Here is an 18,819-nt window from a genome sequence, read left to right on the forward strand (position 1 = left end):
ACATGTTCATCTCTATACCACATATGTCCCTGGTGCCAGAGGGGATGAAAAGAGGGCATCAGGTCCCCTGCAACTAGAGTTACAGACAGTTATGAGTCAGACTATGGGTGCAAGAAACAGAAGCCAGGTCCTCTGGAAGAACAGCCAGGGCTCTTAAACACTGGAGCATCTCTCCAGCCCCTAAATAAATCTTCTTTTTAAAAAAAGAATTCAAGAAAGAAGTCTTCCCATATACTTTCCTTTTTTAAAAAATGAAATGAATTACTGAAGATAAAACTTACCTTTGACAATTTCCTGGGGCAACACAAGCCTGAGGAGATCAATCTAGGTTACATTCAGTGCAAAGAGCCAAAACCCTGAAAAGAAAAAACTGGCAATGAACCATACAGACAACATAAGCTGCCTAGAGAAGTAGCAGAGTAGGCAATTTCCTATGAATCCACTCTTCCGTTTACAGTTTGTGGGCAGTGGCCTAACTCTGCAAACGTCTTCCTTAAGGCTTCTTTCAAAGTTAAGTTAAAAAAAAAAGTAAACTGCACATGTAACACAAAGTACTGAACATCCATTCAATAAAGGCCAAATTGTGATTAGAAATGCAAAGGCTGGGGAGAATCTCCCTGGTGCAGCACTTGCCTAAGGTGTGAGGTTCTGGTGCCATCCTATCAACACATGAAACAGAACAGTTTTTGAAATGGCATTACAATCTGTATTCACTCTGTACTATTTTCTTTTTAAACAAACTGAGTTTTTGATTATGTGTTTACATGAATGAGAAAAGTGCTCATGTGGAGGTAAGAGGATAATTTTCAGAGTCAGTTCTCTCCTTCTACCTTGATGTAGGTTCCAATTCAACTCAGCTTGTTAGATGAGCACCCTTATGTGCTGAGCATCTCTTTTTTTGGTTTGTTTGTTTACTGATAACATTTCCCCATATGAACCACAATAATGACCATCATGGCATAATAACCTGATGGTTCAATACTGGCATGCATACCTTGGCAGTAACCAATAGCCTGTTAATTTTAAGACCTGGCCAACAAAAGGAAAAGTCATACCCCATACTGAAAACGAAGCCAACTACCTGGAGCTGCTAAAGTCATGGATCTTGGAGAACCAACAACTGCCATTTTACTAAACAGGCATAATCCCACCTACATTCTAAATATTTATCCTATACCCACAGGTAAATAAACCTCACTCCTCATCAAAGAAACTTTTCTTTGCAACTGATGGAAACCATTATAAAAAAAAAACCACAACTAATCAAAATGTAGAGAACAAGACAAGTGATGCCCATTCCCAACTGATAGTTATAACACAATTCTTGTACCTAAGGCTCAGGGCTCATTTCAGAAGAGGGGCTAGAAAGATTGTAAGAACCAGAGGAACAAGAAATTTGCTTTGAGGGGCTGGAGAGATGGCTCAGAAGTTAAGAGCATTGCCTGCTCTTCCAAAGGTCCTGAATTCAATTCCCAGCAACCACATGGTGGCTCACAACCATCTGTAATGGGGTCTGGTGCCCTCTTCTGGCCTGCAGGTATACACACAGACAGAATATTGTATACATAATAAATAAATAAATATTTTTTTAAAAAAGAAATTTGCTTTGAGAGTGCTTCTCCTAGAAACGTCAAAGAGGCTACATCCCTTAAGTCTCATCAACATGAATGCCTAAAGATCCGCACAATGATGACACCAATGGTCACACTAACAGGGAGTGGGGAAAGCTTTTGGAGCCTCAACTCTAGACAAAGAGCTATGGGCAACTGAGGAATGCTAAGCATAGGAGAAATGATCTTCCCCTAGGAAGAGCTCCATATAATACCAAGTGGACCACCCTGAGATCATATACATATACAGATAACATTATATGTACTAAGCAGATTGTATTTATATATTTAAGAACACATACACACATGCAGTAATAATTAAAGAAGTCATGAATTTGAGAGCAGGGGCCATGCATAGAGATTGAGGGGGAAAAAGAGAAGGTGGGAAATGATGGGATTGTGTTATAATTTCAAAGAATAAAAAAATGATTTTAAAAAGATAGTGCTTCCCTATGCAGCCCAGGCTGGCCAAGAATTCACAATCCTCCTGTTTAAGTCTCTCTAGTGCTAAGATTACAGGCATGCCACAATGCACAAATCGTTACTATTTCCTATTTTATTTGTTCTATCTCCCTCAAAAATACCAAACTGTCCTTTCAATGTCTCCATCTGAATGTCTCATAATCACCAGACTCAACTGGACCCAAACTCTACCTTTACCCTGTCTAGACTACTCCTCTCCTTCTTCACTGTCTTTACCAAGGCCCAGATGAGAACCTACATTCATCTCAAGTAATCTCACCCTTCCCAAGGCCTTCACACAAGTCCATCAATAAGTTCTGCTTTCAATTTTGCATTTCAGATCCACCTACAATTCTTCATTTTCACTGTCATTATCTCTTCTCGAAGACTGTTCCACTCTTGCTCCTCCCCAATCCACTGCCAAATAACGGATGGCATGATCTCTTTAATTTAGTTCATTACTAGCAGCTAGTAAATGCAGTGGTGACTATTTCATGATGACAAGTCTCTCTCCTACTCAGAATGCAACTACTGTGTGTGTGGAGAAGGGCAAAACAAGAGCCAATCCAGGCTTTCAGAAAACTGTCTCCATCTGGAAGCTGTCCACTTTGCTTCACAACCAACCGTGTGCTCTATCTCTAAGAAGACATGCCATTCCCCATGGTTATACACTATAAGGGATCGCTTTAGGACCCCTAGTATGTCACAGTGGTTAAAGTAGTACTTTTACTGAATGACCGTATCTAACATCACCTCTTTTTACTGTACTTAACACTGTTTGAATCAATAGACCAATAAACTATTACGCTCACACTTCTGTTACACACACTACTGTTACAACAATCTCAAAAGCAAATTTGACCTTTGTGTATGCTGTGGCTTTTTAAAATGAGTAAGTAAATATCTATTACCTTTAGTGCAGATTTTTAAAAAGAACTGGCCAGATCCATTTCTCCACTGTGCAATCCAATTTGCAACTGTCCACCACACACAAACTAATTGCTGCTGAAGCCTTTTGCTGATTCTCTTCCTCTCCTTTGCCACTACTGTACCCTCCAGGACTTTCCTAGACCCTCCTCTGAGATAGATATATTATACTGGTAATATACAGGAGTCTGCTTTCTTTTCCCAATATGAGCTCCCTGACAGCAAAGATTAAGTTTTATACATCTTTTAATTTCACGTCCAACAAACATGCTGAAGTGAACTCCAGGAACTTAATGTTGGCAGTTCCCCATCAAATGGCACTGAAGAAAGTTAAAGGAGATGGCTGCCCCTCTCCAGACAGATTTGGTCTTCCTGGGAGACTCAGGGCTATATAGTTACATGTGACCCTTGTCACTTCAGAGAAGAGTCAGATTCTTAAGTTTGTTGTCACCCTTTGATTCTCCAAAGAACAACACTGTCTCATTTTAGCTCTCTATTCTGATTTAAGTTTCTGCCCAGACTGACTCGTTACTTCTCTCTAAATCAGTCCAAACTCTACACCAGTGTCACAGTGTAGCTCATTATTACCTATCTCTCCACAGGCAACTTTAGGTGGAGATGATAACCAACAAGGTCCTTTGCCTGTTTTGCTGTCATCTTGGATACTCGCTGACACAGATGAACACTGAAAACCCTGACTGCCTACACTGACAGCAACTGGCTATCAAGCTGTCCAGGGGGCCGGTCTGTGGCTTCGCAGGCCTTTAATCCCAGCACTCAGGAGACAAAAGTTGATCTAGTGCAGGTCTTACAGAGGCAGCCAGAGCCACTATAGATTTATGAGTGCAGTGGTCCTGTCATGTCCAGAAAACATCATTTAGCTCCAGTCTCTTAAAAATTTACCAACTCACCTGATAGTGGTGGTGCACACCTTTAATTCCAGCACTTGCAGACAGAGGCAGATTTGAGTTTGAGGCCAGTCTGGTATACAGAGCGAGTTCCAGGACAGCTAGAGATACACAGAGAAAGCCTGTACTGAAAAACAAAAACAGACACACAAAAAAAAGATGTCCAGAGGTGGTATCTAACGTGAAGCTGTACGTAAGGGAAGTACAGAACACTAGCAAGGAGGATGGAAAGCTCTTTCCAGGCAAGTCTGTGAGGCCATACCTAGTCAAGGTAGAAAAAAAAGGTTACCTGTTAACTTAAATTCAACAAATAATAGCAGAAGCCAAGGAACACAGGTGCAAGCAGGCAGGAATGTTCAGCTACCCAGACACAGGGTTTACTTTGCCCCAAGATTTGGAAATGCTACTTTCACAGCTTCAATTTAGGTCAATATTTCAGAAATCTTCAGGTCTGCCCATTCCTAAACACATATCTGGTGTAGAATATTAGTTGAAGATGTGTTACATTTGTTTATGCTGTGGAATATTTATTTAATGATGCACAGATGTGTTGCATTCTTTTATGTTGCATTGTTTAACTCTGTGAAGCTGTGTTACTGTGCCTGCCTGAAATTCCTGATTGATCTAATAAAGAGATGAACAGCCAATAGCGAGGCAGGAGAGGGACAGGCAGGGGCTGCCAGACAGGAACAAATAGAAAGAGAAAAAGAGAAGAGGGAGGAGTGAGAAAGGGGGAAGAATAAGGAAAGAAAAGACACACAGAAACAGAGAGAAATAAAAGCCCAGAGGCAAAAGGTAAACAGGATAATTTAAGAAAAGCTGGCTAGAAATAAGCCAAGCTAAGGCCAGACATTCATAAGTAAGAATAAGACTCCACATATTTATTTGGGAGTTGGGAGGCAGCCCCCATAAGACTAAAGACAAAAGAATAAAAACAAGCCGGGCAGTGGTAGCACATGCCTTTACTCCCAGCACGCAGGAAGCAGAGGCAGGAAGATCTCTGTAAGTTTGAGACCAGCCTTGGTCTACAGAGCAAGTTCCAGGATTGGCTCCAAAGCTGCAGAGAAACCCTGTCTCAAAAAACAAACAAAAACAACAACAAAAAAATGAAAGAAATAAAGTAAAAACAAATAAAACAAAACAAAACAAAAAACCCTATACATACTCCTTTAATCCTAAATTCTGTGCCTGTGTCCCTCTTTCTTTGCTACTTATATTTGCTAAAAAAATGTTTATCTTTTAATTATAGTCTCATATAATCTAAGCTGGCCTTGAACTCGAGATCCTCCTGCCTCAACTTCCTGATGCACCATTAAATCCAACTCTGAAAAACCAGCTCCTGTTTGTAGTTCCAATGTCCTTATGTCTTTTCACAGATAAAACCACCAACTCTGCTGACCTTTCTTACCAACCTCTTGAACCAGATACGTCACTACCTACTGTCAATAGACTTCTCTACCTCCTATGCCACAGATCCCTCAAACTCAATACAACTACAACTCAGCCAGCCTGTCCCCAACATGTCTTCTCCCTCTGCCTCATTTGAAATGCTGTCATCCCACTCAGATAAGAACCCTGGCAACATTATTAGCTCCTTCCTAGCACCAAATTCCCTGCCATGATGATAATGAAGTAAACCTCTGAAACTGTCAGCAATTCCTTTACAATATGTGAATATATGTCACTCTGATTGGTTTAATAAAGAAGCTGACTTGTCAATAGTTAGACAGAATAAGGTTAGGGGGAGAACCAAACAGAGAATGCTGGTAAGAAGGGAGAAGTCAGGAATCACAAACAGACACAGAGAGAAGCAAGATGGGCAAGTTGTACTGAGGAAAGGTACCAAGCCATGTGGCAAGTGCAGAACAAAAATATGGGTTAATTTAAAATATAAGAGTTAGCTATTATAAATTATAAATTATAAAGTATAAGAGTTAGCTAGACTGAATTATTGACCATTCATTTATAATTTATATTAAATCTAAATAGTTATTTGGGAAGTTGCTGCCGAGACACAGGAAAATTCTGCCTACAAAAGATGTCCAATGTGTAGACAAGAATTTCCATGTGTAACCTGACAAGGCTGAGGGAAGGTTCTAAAAGCACATAAAGCCAAACACAAGCTTTCTAGTCTTGTGCCTCTGATGCCAGCTGCAGTACAAAGATGCCGGCAGCTGCCTGTGGGCTTGAGCTGCCAGCGTGAGCCATGCCTGCAGACCAAGAGTTAAGTTGTATCGTGGGTTCCTGCAGTCTCTCACATGGGCCGAGATACAGAGAGGTATCTTCTGGCAGCTGCCTGCAGGAAAAACCAGCTGCCATGTACTAACTTAAACTGCACTGGTGGCAGCTAATATAGCAGTTTAAGATTTGTCTCATGTGATAACAAAAAACAATATAGATGCTGTATAGAAACAGATCCAGACCTCCCCCCACCAAAAAGCTTCTAAATGGGTTACAGTATGTTTAAAGATAAAAAATACACAGTCAGTCTGGATACTGTATGTTATTATGTTGTCCTTGAATTTTTTTGACTGCTGATAAAGAAAAGATAGCTGCTAAGAGAAACTAGATTATAAAAGCTTTGTAATTAAATCAACCTATATATTTGATAAATGTCTTGACTTCAAAATGGAAGTCAAAAGATGTGTTACTTTGGGAAAGAGGTTATGTTTTTATTTCCAAAGGAAATGAAAGGCTATGGATTTAAGGTTGATGAGGTTTGAACAAGGAAGACCCTCTAAGAATTCTGGCTACAAACAATAAACCTAGAAGAACTATAAGACTCATTATATATATTTTATCTGCTCAAACATAAAACAAAAAATCATATTTGGATGACTTGTGTACAATGGACAGTCTATACTGTCCATGGACATGTCAGGTATGTTTTCAGGGACATAAACACATATATTTAGGTAGGTAGATGGTCTTCAAATACTTCAAAGCCTATAGAATATGACATTTAATATGTTTAATAACCTAAGGCTTTTCATGACAGTAAGACACATATGTTCCTTGCAGCACCAATCTACTTCAGAGAATATGATAGGCATCAAATAAACTCCATATGGAGTTTGTTTTCTTTATCGCAAAACAAAAACTGCCCTTGTCTCAATAGCTGACAGCATACTGTCCAAACTGGACCAGTAGGGCGGCACAAAAAGGTGACTGCAAAATTTTTTTTTCTTTTTTCTTTTTTTGGTTTTTCGAGACAGGGTTTCTCTGCAGCTTTTTTAGAGCCTGTCCTGGAACTAGCTCTTGTAGACCAGGCTGGCCTCGAACTCACAGAGATCCGCCTGCCTCTGCCTCCCGAGTGCTGGGATTAAAGGCGTGCGCCGCCACCACCCGGCTGCAAAATTTTTTTCAAGACAAGATAGGACAGTTTATCAAAATCCCCTGTTTCTCAGAAATGTCTGTCAGAAATACTAGGCCTGTCTGTAGGCCAAAGTTAGATGCTTCAATTTTACAGAAGAACCTGTGGTGACTGTCTAGAAAACCAAATGTCCCTGTCATTAGGTAACATTTCACCCTTCTGGGGTCTTTGATGGAAGTGAAGACTAGATGGTCATAATTAAAGTTTTCCTTAGTTATGATAAAAAGTAAATTAGATATAAAACTTTATAGAGTCACAAAGATAAATAATAGAGTATTTTCTCTTAATTTGCCAAATTTACTGGATACAAGTGGACTGGATATTGTAACTGTAATTCTTAATAACTGTTTTGTTGTATAAATTTTACTATGTTAAAGTTAAAAGTCTTCCTTTTTAATTAGACAAAAGGGGGAAATGTGCAATATTCCTTTATACTGGTGAATATATTTCACTATGACTGGTTTAATAAAGAAGCTGACTGGTTAATAGCTGGACAGGATAAGGTTAGGGGGAGAGCCAAACAGAGAATGCTGGGAAGAAGAAGGGAGGAGTCAGGAGTCACAAGCAGATGCAGAGAAAAGCAAGATGTGCATGCTGTACTGAGGAAAGGTACCAAGCTACCTGACAAAGTGTAGATAAAAAAATGTGTTAATTTAAAATGTAAGAGTTCAATATTAACAAGTGCTGTATGATAAATGCTCTTGTACCCTGTAAAGATCTGTCACTTGTATTGGTTTAATAAAATACTGATTGGCCAGTAGTCAGGCAGGAAATATAGGCAGGAAGACCAGACTAGGAGAATTCTGGGAAGAGGAAAAGCTCAGTCTGCAGTCATTACCCAGATGCAGACTAAGCAAGATGAGAATGCAAGAGTAAGCAAGATGAGTAAGGTCCAATTATCATGGCTAAACATAGATAAGAATCATGGGTTAATTTAAGTTATAAGAGCTAGTTAATAATAAGCCTGAGGTAATAGCCAAACTGCTTATAATTAATATAAGCCAGTGTGTTTTATTGGGCCTGAACCACTGAGGAACCAAGCAAGACAAAAAAAACCTCTGTCTACAAAAAAGCCTGAGCTATTGGCTGAGCATGTATAATTTAATTAATTTAATTTATAATTTATAATATAATTATAATATAATAAGTCTCTGAATGGTTATTTGGGAAGTATCTGCCAAGACACAGGAAAATTCCACCTATACCCCAATTAAATGCTTTGTTTTATATGAGTTGCCCTGGTCATGGTATCTCTTCACAGAAACAGAATGTTAAGACAGTCTACATCAAAGGGGTCACTTAACACTTCATCAGCATCATTGAATACCATGCCAGCCCAAGTGACATTCTCAATGAACCCTTTTGTGGGATAAGCACACATTTTTTAGGAAAAAAATAAAGTCAACTCAACACAATATTATGAACTTACTCATATAAGGATTCTACTCTCTCATTTCAGCAGGGAAGCATGCTATTCCTCCATGGTACTTGCAGCAGTAGAAGGTTTGGGACTGGTTTGGTAAAAATCTAGAACTTACTATGTAGATCAAACTATCCTAGACTCATAGAGAGCCAAATGCTTCTGCCTAAAAATATTTTGACTTTAAAGTGTTAAATTCATCTTTTGTCTGGGAAATCAGGGAAAGCTAACTGGTATAGAAGGGCAGTCTAAACAAGGAATGATGAGAAACATAGGTATCCCACCTTGGGCTACTAAGCCAGTTTGTTCAATTATTAGATCCTCCAGCCTGCCTCCAGGACAAGTGGTCAATTCTTTAACAAAAGGGCTTCAGAAAATAAGGCTGCCTTCTGAAAACCTAAATACAAGTCACTGTAAGTCTCTTAGAAGCAGGGGCAGCATAGGTGGGGGATATAAGTACTGCACATAAAGAACAGTAATAATTCAGCTCTTCAGAATGTTTGTGAAGTACAGCATACTGTGCTCATCAAGCTTCTAAGAAGCCAGGTTTCACTGTAACTGTTGGTCACATAAGAATGTTTTACTTAGCCAGGAGGTGGTGGCGCACGCCTTTAATCCCAGCACTCGGGAGGCAGAGGCAGGCGGATCTCTGTGAGTTCGAGACCAGCCTGGTCTACAAGAGCTAGTTCCAGGACAGGCTCCAAAGCCACAGAGAAACCCTGTCTCGAAAAACCAAAAAAAGAAAAAAGAAAAAAAAATATGTCAGAGCTAGGGGATTGGCTAAAAGCCCTTGCAAGAAGACCTGAGTTCAATCCCTGGAACCTAAGGCTGGGTAGGGTGCTGTGTGCTTGTAAATTCTAGCACTAGGAAGTAGAAGACAGACAATCTCTGAGGCTCACTGTCCAGCTAGTCTGGGCTAATTGATGAGCTCCAGGTAATGAAGTGAAGTCCTCTGTCTCAAAGGAAGTAGATTGTGATCCTGAAGATGACACCTAATGTTGTCTTCTAACTTATACACACACACACACACACACACACACACATATGTGAACTTGATATAAGCCTGAGTCATTTGGGAAGAGGGAACGTCAAATGAGAAAAGGCACTTATTACATAAGCCCGAGGGCAAGCCAGTGGTCTCTTTACTTAGTGATTGATATGGGAGGGCCCAATCTATTGTAGGATGTGCCAACCCTGGCCATGTGGTGTATAAGAAAGCAGGCTGCAAACACCATGAGGAGCAGGCCAGTGACAGCACTCCTCCATGGCCTCTGCTTCAGTCCCTGCCTCGGGGTCGTCACTCCCCTGGATGGTGGACTATAAGCTGTAAGGTGAGAAAAACTCTTTCCCCTCAAGGTTGCTTTTGGTTGTAGTATTTACCTGTTATACCTGTAGTATAACAGGACCCCTAACTGAGACAGTGAGCAAGGGGATATCCCTGGACCACACTTTGAAAACATGTAAAAGGTAATGAGTATCATCTAAGCAGCTGAGCAAGAAGTGTGTGGCCGTGGTACAGCCTAACATCTAAGGGCAGCTCAACATCAACAAAGCTAACTCTGTCCCTGGTAAATCTTACAGTCCAAGAACACCAGGGCAAAGCAGGGTCACACTAACAGCACCATGGGCCAGCAAAAAAAGTCTCTAGCATGGCAGCCTCTCTGCCTTCACTGCCTTGAGTAGCATTCCCTGAAGGCCATGTCAGGTTTTCCTCTCTAGAGTCTCTCTATTCCGTTGCTCGGAGCTGCAAATGGCTTACCAGCGAACTGCCTTGCCACAGCTTCCTGCAGTTGTTTACTGACTGCACAATCCTCTCCCTGCTGCAGCCTCACAGTCTTCAGACATCTCTTGATCTGACTGCCTTCAAAAGCAAATTTAACATCAGCCACGTAGCCAGCTTTTCCTTGCCAAAAGATCATGTGAGTTACTATTCTGTCCCTGTGCATCTTGAATGCTGTAAAAAAAAAAAAAAAAAAAGTTCCTGGAGTATCGTATGTCACTGATCTAGCTGCCATCAACCGAAAACATTTTCTTCATACTTTGCAGTACAAACTAAAATCATTCTGGATGTGGTTTGCATACAGTCCATCTTTGGGCAAAATAAAGGTTTAAATTCCAGATAAACAGAGAAAGAGGGGTGACCACTGTGGCTACCGTAAAGGTTAAACTGCTGTACTAGCAAGTTCATGTTTGGGGGTATGTATTTAAATTTCCATATGATTAGAGTTCTGAAATTATTCTACCATAAAAACAGTCCTGCTCAGTTAATGTAGCAAGTTCTCTGCTAAGAGAATTTTAAACCCAGGAAAAGTTCTGAAGAAACAGAAGCTTCTTTTGAGCTCATAAATGAAAAAGTAATACACAAAAATAGGAACTGGCATCAATCTATAAAATAGTTTTTCGGGCCTTTAAAATTGTTTTAGTAAATACATTCACAGAGGCTCCTTAACAAGACAGAGCAGATTTTTTTGTTTTGTTTTGCTGTTGCTGTTTTCTGTTTATGCTTCAGAGTGAGCCCAGTGTCTTGCACAGAACAGATCATTTTTAAGTCAAAATGAAACTAAAACTTCAAAAGACATTTCTAATACTGAGAATGTAAACTAGATGATTCAGACCAACTGCCTTGCTAAGGACAGCCAGAAAATCTGGATAAAACATAAAATAAAAAGCCCTGAAATAAGAGAAGCACTAATAAATCAGTCAAGAATTATCAACTACAGTAGCCAGTTCCAGGAGCTGGAGATGGCTCAGTCACTAAGAGAATACACCACTCTTGCAGAGAACCTGAGTTAGATTCCCAGCACCCACATCAGGCAGCTCAACTCCAGCTCTAGGGGATCCAACACTCTCTTCTAGACACAATGGGCATCTGCACTCACAGCACATACTCACATAGACATACAGACACATAAGTAATTTAAAAGTAGTGATAAAAAGAAATATTTTAAAACCAATAATAGATAAGTTACATACTCAAATATAAAATATAAATAATGTTTTCAGAAGATATTATGGAAAATGTTTTTTAAATTTAGAGACAAGAAAGAAATGTTCAAAACAAAATAAAAGCTACTGATTGAGTATTAAAAACAGATATGGCCTGGAAATATAGATCAGTTAATAAAGATCAGTTGTACTGGGGGTGTAGCTTACCTAGCATGCATGAAGCTCTGGGCTACATTCTTAGCACCAAAGGGAAATTAAAAAGGCAAAATACAATAAAGCTTATTATTATCTTTGTATTAAATGATGTGATTTTTTTCCCTTTGACACTTTCAGTTATGACTATCCCAAATATTCCCAATAGCAGAACAGTATAAAAACACCATGGAGTGTTCATCCGAACAACCACACAGCTTGAACATAAATCTTGAAAGCACAATGGTTAGATAAAAGGAATGCACCTTATGGCTCCATGCATTCAAATCAGAAGTGTTTGTTTAGAGGTACATAGGTGATGAAAGTAGAAAGGGAAATAAAACAGGAGAAAGTAGTTAACCTGTAGGGAGGAGCCCAGACACTGTGATTGACAAAGTTACAAAGGAGCTGCTTGATTATTTTAAAATAACTCACTAAATTTTACACACTTTGGGTGTTGGGTGCTGGGGATTTAATCTGGTGCCTCCTGCATGTCATGAAAGCCCTCTACCACTGAGCCACACCCCATACCCTTTTGCAATTTCTGATTGTGTGATATACTTTACAATTTAAAAAAAGATAGAAATCAAAACAAAACTTCTTGAAGCCTGAGGCAGCGGGATGACAAGTTTAATGACTGCCTGGACAATTTGGTGAGACTCTGCCTCAAAACAAAAATGAATAAACAAATGAAGGGTAAGTGGGATGTGTGATAAAACTCTACAAATTAAATCACAGAACTCAAATTCCCCACCAGCTGACTGAGCTCTTCCTTCAGGTGCCCAGACGGTCTCCACTCACCTTTTCATAACTAGTCTGCCACACCCACTCCCACCCATGTGCTTCCTCACTTTCGGTCATGTGGGCCTAGCAATCATGCTCTGGTCAGTGTCTTTCCTATGAGAAATCTCTCCAGGAGAGACTGAATCAGACTGTTTGTCCAAATTCCAGATCTGCCCTTTTACTAGTTGTGTGACCATGGTAAGGGGCATGGTGGTGAACACCTTTAGTCCAAACACTCAGAAGGCAGAAGATCTCTGAGTTCAAGGCCACCCTGGTCTATAAATCAAGTCCCAGAACTACACAGAGAAACGGTAAAATCTCAAAAAATAACAAAGAAAAGAAAATGAGATAAAAGTATTCCCTGTCTCAAATAGTAGTAGTGAAGGTTAAACAGATAAATATAAGTAAAGTCCTGGAACTGAACCTGGATCAGAGGAAGCACTTGGGTATTGTGGAACCCTATCGCCAAGCAGAACAGCCATCACCGTCTTAATCAGAGCAGCTGTGATCACCTCAGCGGCCAGTTCCTGTGCCCTGATCTGCCCCAGCTATACCTAGTCTTGGGAGGTGCTAGAGTACAGTGGGCTGAAGGTTAACTGAGGAAAGGCTCCATTTATGCAATTGTGGGGAAGTTGCCATCTTTGGCAGGGTGAGACATTTTGGTGATAGAACTATTCTGGAGAGCCATCCACGCTCTCATAAGCAAGCCCAATAAACTAGCTTGTTCACTAAGCTAGGCTTCGGTAGACTCCTTATTTTATTTTTGTTTTTTGAGATAGGGTCTCACTATGTGGCTCACAGCTCTCTGTAACTCCAGTTTCAGAGATTCTGACACACCCTTCAGGCCTCCAGGGCACTGCATGAACAAGGTGCACAGACCATATATACAGGCAAATACCCATAATACATAAAATAACAATAAATAAAATCTCAAAAAATTTTAAGAAAAAATAAATCTAAAATTTCTGTCTGGTATGGTCTAAAATAAGACCATTGGTTAAAAATGACTTACCATGAAACTTTCTAATTTTTACTTTTAAACATTTCTCATTTGGCCGGGCGGTGGTGGCGCACGCCTTTAATCCCAGCACTCGGAAGGCAGAGGCAGGCGGATCTCTGTGAGTTCGAGACCAGCCTGGTCTACAAGAGCTAGCTCCAGGACAGGCTCTAAAGCTGCAGAGAAACCCTGTCTAAAAAAACCAAAAAAAAAAAAAAAAACATTTCTCATTTGGCTAATTAGTGATTTATATAATGTTAAGCAAATCCTTATAAATACGTTAAAGTTCAAGCAATATTATTCATGATAGTCTAGGAATGTAGTCAATTTAAACGTCCATCAGCTAGTGAAAGGACAAACCCTGTTCCTACTGACACAAACTCTCATACTTTTGAGGCTAAACCTCAAAAATACGCGGAGTAAAAGAAGGCTTGAAATATTACATATTATTCAATTCCATTTATGTGACTATAAAATCAGAACATGAACTAGAAGTTTCTTGGAGCAGGGAGTAGGAACTAGGACAGACAATGACGGGACAAAAGAGATCGATTTGGGGCAGACACAAATGTTCTAAAGTTGAGCTGTGATGACTATACAGCTGTGCAGATTTACTAAAAATCAAGGTGGGGTTTTATTTATTTGTTTTCTTTTGTTTATGACAGAGTCTTGCTATGTAGTTATGGCTGGCTTAGTACTATGTAACCAAGACTACCCTGAACTTATGGCAATCTGTCTCTGCCTCCCTCATGCTAGGATCATAGGTTTGTACCATGATACTCAGCTCTTAAAATTTTTTTTGGGGGGGGGGCTGGAGAGATGGCTCAGAGCTTAAGAGCATTGCCTGCTCTTCCAAAGGTCCTGAGTTCAATTCCCAGCAACCACATGGTGGCTCACTACCATCTGTAATGGGGTCTGGTGCCCTTTTCTGGCATGCAGGCATACACACAGACAGAATATTGTATACATAATAAATATAATAAAAAAATTTTTAGTGTATAGCTCAATAAAAACAATTTTAAAAATATCTACTAATTAAAAAGAAAAAAGTTTTTGGGGGTGGGATGTTCAAGTGTGAGGGTGTGCATGTGTGGAAACCAGAAGTCAACCTTGAGTGCCACTCCTCCGGAGTTTCCACTTTGTATCTTTGGAAACACAGTCTCTTATTAGGAGGTGGGGCTAGCAGGCCTGAGAGCCCCTCAGAGCAACCTGAGCCTTCCTGGCCCTGGGATTACAGATGGGTGGCGCACACCTGCCTATTTTACACAAGTCTCACCATGGTACTCACTCAGTTCCTGATGTTTCACTGGGACAGCTTTACAAACCATGCTTTCCAAACTGTTCATAATTACACCTAAATGGGTGAATTTTACAGTATGTAAATTACAACTCAACGAAGTAGCTTTTAGAAACTGCAAATATTTGATATTCTTTCAAAACCTCCCTTAAGTCTGATATCCTCATAATCTCACCAACACATAAGGATAAAGTACAAGAACTCAGCTTTTAAAGTAAGTTAAAATGGCACATATTAAATACCTTAACAACCCCGAGCTGAAGCTGAGGTTATAACTCAATGGTGAATCATATACCCTGAGGGTTCAAGCCCCAGCACCAAAAATCAGAAAGTGAAAATAAATATAAACCCTCAGACTTCCTCCTAGCAATTAACAACGAGGTTGATGAACAGGCTTTCATTGTCCTTCATTTCATCCTCTTATAAAGACACACACTCTAGCTTCATCTTTATTTATACATAAATCCAAGAGTGGAAAAAGTTTTTAAAGGTATGATTTCAAATATATGTCACATAATGCCCCCTCTCTTGGGTTTTTCCCAAACAGAAAGCAGGAAAAAAAAAGTTAAGATTCCTGGCTGTCCAGGCGGTGGTGGCGCACGCCTTTAATCCCAGCACTTGGGAGGCAGAGGCGGGCGGGTCTCTGTGAGTTTGAGGCCAGCCTAGTCTACAAGAGCTAGTTCCAGGACAGGCTTCAAAGTTACAGAGAAACCCTGTCTCAAAAAAATAAAAAAAAAAAAGTGTAATCTCACTTCTCTCATGTTCAGAAAACACCTGGCCTATTTCCTGCCTTTGGACTGCTTATTTACTGTTGAGCCGTCAAAAGCCCACTAGTAATCATTCTCTGTCTGTCTGTCTCTGTCTCTGTTTCTCTTTTCTGAGAAGAAGCAAGAAGAGGGGGCACTGGATCTCCTAGAGCGGCAAGAAGAGGGGGCACTGGATCTCCTAGAGCCAGAGTTGGTTGAGCCACCTAACACGGAGGCTTGGAACTGATCTTGGATCCTCTGCAAGAGCAGTAAGTGCTCTTTAACTGCTGAGCCATCTCTCCAGCACTGACATGAGTTTTTCTGTTTGTTTGTTTTGTTTGACAGGTATCTTTAGAAATGAGTTAGACCTGAGGTGATACAGTGGAGGGAATTCTCAGCAGGCCTCCAAATTTTCTCATCTCGGTACATGTCTTCTACTGTTTTCCCAGAGCACAATTATGATAACATCTACCAAAACTTTATTCTCACGACTGAAGATAGTTCAGTGGTTAAGAACACTAGCTCGTCTTCCAGAGAGCCTGGGTTCAATTCCCAGAACCTACATGCTGACTCACAACTGTCTGTCCAGTTTCATGGTATCTGATGTTATCTTCTGGCCTCCTCAGGCACCAGGCATGCACATGGTACTGGTGGTACATGGAGACAAAACACTCGTACACATAAAATAACAATTAAATTAAAAAAATTTTTAAAGTAGTCTGGTCCTGTTTATATATTTCTAAGACAAGTCATCAAAGAATAAATACTTAGAGTTTAACATGAGAGGGGTACAAGGGGACTATCATGTACAGAAGGCCTTGGCTAGAGTTACCTAGGGATGACAAGGATGAGCCCCTGAAATCATCAATGGCATCTGCCTGGAACATGAGGGTTAGAGTTAGTTCTTGCAACCTTTGTTGCTGTACATATGTAGTTTTGCTGTTTGTTTGTTTGTTTGTAACTCAGAAAATCACTGTATAGCCTAGGTGGGCCTTGAATCTGCTATGTAGCCCAGCCAGTCTTAAATTTGCAATCCTCCTGTCTCAGCCTCCCAAGTGTAGGTAGTACAGGTATGTATCACCAGATCCAGCTTGTAATCTTTGTTTTTAATTTTCATTTTCCCATCAAGTGGGGTGTCTGGTACTCATAGAAGGCACTCTGTAAGTGTTTATTTAAAAAAGGAAGTGTGTGTTTGCACATGATAAATGGGCACAAGGAAAACTGGTACTCGCAGATACCTCCTACGAGGATTCAGACTTGGTTAGGGTATCTTTGTGTTCAGTCAGAACCTTTACATTTCAAGACCTTTCTTATGAATAGGGTTGACCACAAGACATAGCTTTGGCCAGTGAGAGATGCACATTTAACAAGCCACACTGAGAAGGTGAGATGGATTGAGACTGAAGAAGAGAAATCGCCTTGCCACCATCAAGAGATGTACACCTAGAACGAATTAAAGGAACACAGGCAGCAACAAGCTGTGGAGTTTCTACATTTGCCTTTCCTTTACTACTTACTTCTCAGTTTTCTGATGTGCAAGAGAAAATAAATCTTAATTAGGCTAAAGCAAAGTTACATTTCCATTATAAATTGTCTAATTTATTCCTTCTTGGTAAAAGCACATGCAAGTGGGGAAAAAGTTTGAGGCTGCTGTAATAAGCCAAAGAAGATTTCTTTTTCACTAACAACACAGTGGTCATCTGCCTTTGTGGTAGTGTAAGTGGGAAGGACTTCTGGAGTATGTGATATCATTAACTGACAACACTCTAGCTAGCAGTTCAGCAATGATTTAAGATGTTCTAACCAAATCAAAATGTTTGGAAAGAGTGTTTATGCTTATAAACACTCCAAAACATATCATCAGCAATAAGATCAGCTAAAACAGATCAACATCTATGCTTACATAGTTAGCAAAAATTTCTTAACTACATGGAAGTGTTAATCAAAACTGAGTGAGAAGGAAAATGGGAAACATTTCAGAAGGCACCTGCAGAAAGCAGCTATTCAAACCGCATATTAAACTTCTGTCTTGTCAACTGGGTTCCACGTTTACCATCTGGCTTTGCATGAGCTGCTTTCTAATGTGATGTTTTGGATTTTTGTTTTTCATTTTCTTAATGTTGTATGTATGGATGAAAGTGGGTGGAAGACAGAGATCCACTGGGTGTCTTTCCTCTATCATTCTCCACTGTATTTTTGAGACAATGTCTGTCATTGATCCAGGAGCTCCCTGACTTAGGCAGACTGACGGGACAGCGAGCCTCTCCAGAACCCACCTGTCTCTCCCATGCACCCAAACACTGAAGTTACAGATGCACATGGCCACACCTGGCTTTTATATGAGTACTAGGGACCTGAGCGTAGGTCCTTTAGCTTGTACAACAAGCACTTTACTCCAAGCCCCTTCAAATGTGATATTATAAAGACTCTTTAAGTAACAGTAGCTGGGAAATTTTTAACTCAATAAAAGGAAGTTTAGTTGTAGCTTATATTCACTACAAAAGAATGAAAGTGAAGCAGCTGTTTAACCCCCTTTCTACCTCCATAGTTTTCTGTTTGACTTTCTAGCTGACTTACTCAAATGTCCCTTGTAACTGCCATGACACTAGCTACTCCTTGGACCCATTTTCTCTTCCTTCACTTAACAGTTTTCTTAAACTTGTATTTCACAGTTAATCAAATAACCATTCCTATAAAGAAACTCCCAACTCTCTTCCAAGGTTCCTCCTCTCAAATATCACAATTCTGGACTCAGCAAAGTAGGGTTACTTTTTCTTTTCTGTCCCAATGCTGAGATCAAACATGCTGGCAAGTACTCTGCTTTGCTACACTCCCAGTCCTACAACCCCAGGCTTGGGAAACTGCTTTCTCTATGACAAGGGCAGCGATAAGCACTCAGTTCAATTTACTATATACTCTACTGTATAATTCAGTGTTTACTATATACTCAAGGTTTCTAAAAGGATACTCAATCTTAATCTGTAGTCTTACCAGATTTCTCTAGCAAGGTGGCTTTCCAATTCCTCTATTTCCTGTCCCTTCCCTGTACCACACCACCCTCCTTGGCCTTTCAGCTGATATTGATCCTTCACTGAGAACTAAAAAGCTGTAACACAACTAGTGGCCTGTCTTCTACTCCTGACCAGTTAGTTCTGTGA

General features: G+C 40.1%; 1 long non-coding RNA gene across 1 annotated transcript in view; it reads right to left on the minus strand.

The window, feature by feature from the left end:
* LOC119823250 overlaps positions 1-18,819 on the minus strand; it is an 83,082-nt gene that overhangs the window by 39,115 nt on the left and 25,148 nt on the right. Inside the window, exon 2 of the long non-coding RNA XR_005286924.1 lies at positions 282-356. This is a non-coding gene — a long non-coding RNA (uncharacterized LOC119823250). The remainder of the gene's footprint in view (positions 1-281; positions 357-18,819) is intronic.

Source organism: Arvicola amphibius, chromosome 9 (assembly GCF_903992535.2).
Source record: "Arvicola amphibius chromosome 9, mArvAmp1.2, whole genome shotgun sequence".
NCBI classification, from domain to species: Eukaryota; Metazoa; Chordata; class Mammalia; order Rodentia; family Cricetidae; genus Arvicola; species Arvicola amphibius.